This window comes from Ovis aries, chromosome 1, assembly GCF_016772045.2.
Source record: "Ovis aries strain OAR_USU_Benz2616 breed Rambouillet chromosome 1, ARS-UI_Ramb_v3.0, whole genome shotgun sequence".
Lineage (NCBI taxonomy): Eukaryota > Metazoa > Chordata > Mammalia > Artiodactyla > Bovidae > Ovis > Ovis aries.
Window position 1 is genome coordinate 248665618 of NC_056054.1, and position 1610 is coordinate 248667227.

A 1610-nucleotide genomic window follows, 5' to 3' on the forward strand; every position below is an offset into this window, starting at 1 on the left:
GAGACTAACCCCAACTCACTGCAACTAGAGAAAGCCCAAATGCAGCAGTGAAGACCCAGTTCATCCAGAAAGAAAGAGAGAAAGAAAGGAAGAAAGAAGGAAAGAAAATAAAACTGACTCTACCTGATACTCTCATGTTAGAATTTCTTTCTTTACCACAATTTAAATTATCTTGTTCCTTCATTTGTCGACTTATTTTACTAGAAGATGAAAGTGAAAGTTGCTCAGTCATGTCCTACTCTGCGACCCCATGGACTATACAGTGCATGGAATTCTCTAGGCCAGAATATTGGAGTGGGTAGCCTTTCCCTTCTCCAGGGGATCTTCCCAATCCAGGGATCCAACCCAGGTCTTCCATATTGCTGGTGGATTCTTTACCAGCTGAACCACAAGGTAAGTCCAAGAATACTGGAGTGGGTAGCCTATCCTTTCTCCAGATCTTCCCAACCCAGGAGCCAAACCGGGGTCTTCTGCATTGCAGGCAGATTCTTTATCAACTGAGCTATCAGGGAAGCCCTTCTGGAAGGTAAGCACCACAATTCTCCACACAGTACTACAGGCCACCACTATCAGCGGATAGAGTTGGTAGAAAAGATAAACTTGTTCCACTTTGTAGGCAAAGAAGACAGTTACTCAGTGAGAAAGGAAGGCAGAACTGTGGGGAACTCTGATGGGTGGCTGAGAGGCAGAATTTGGTGGGGGAGAATGTCTTCAGGGAATCAGAATATATCTGAGTATATATTCCAGAATGTCTCTGCCAGAGATATACTGCCTTTAAGTCACACTGTGGCAAGTTTCAGCTCTCCCAGGCTCCTGGTCCAGACCACTGATCAAACTGATTTCTCTTTTTAAAAACTTAAAAAAATTTTTTTTTTTCCTATTCTTTGGCTGTGCTGAGTGGCATGTGGGATCTTAGTTCACTGACCAGGGATCGAACCCATGCCCAGAGCAGTGTAAGCTTGAAGTCAACCACTGGACCACCAAGGAAGGTGAAGGTGAAGTCGCTCAGTCTTGTCCGACTCTTTGTGACTCCGTGGACTGTAACCTCCTAGGCTTCTCCGTCCATGGGATTCTCCAGGCAAGAATACTGGTGTGGATTGCCATTTCCTTCTCCAGGGGATCTTCCCAACCCAGGGATCGAACCCGGGTCTCCCGCATTGGAGGCGGACGCTTTAACCTCTGAGCCACCAGGGAAGTCCGGACCACAAGGAAGTCCTCTGATTTCTCATCTTATCAATCCTACTCGCATTATGGGAGTTGCTGTGTATAAATGTTCTCAGTCTCAGGGATAGCTCGGGAGTCGGTGTTTTCGTAGAACTGCTAACAATGGTTAGTGTTTTCATTCACAAACATTAAGTGGACTTTAAGTAAACAGATTTTCTTCCTCCTGAACTCTTCATACAAATCTTGAGGTTTAGCTTCACTGCTAAAAAATTGTTTTTACTCTTCAAAATCAGGAGCAGGGGGTATAAGAAGAGACATTGTGAGAAAGTTCAAGAAATACGGTTTTATTATTGTTTTCTTAGGTAAGAAAAGAAATCCTTAAATTCTAAGAAAAAAAAAGTATTAATCAAAACACAGGCCTCCTAGAAACAGCTGAGGAAAGCTGA

General features: G+C 43.9%; 1 non-coding gene across 1 annotated transcript; it reads right to left on the reverse strand.

Annotated features, from left to right (window-relative positions):
- Nucleotides 1-1122: 1122 nt before the first annotated feature.
- On the reverse strand, nucleotides 1123-1194 carry TRNAW-CCA (transfer RNA tryptophan (anticodon CCA)). The gene has a single exon. It is a non-coding gene; the product is annotated as a tRNA-Trp (tRNA).
- Nucleotides 1195-1610: the final 416 nt, after the last annotated feature.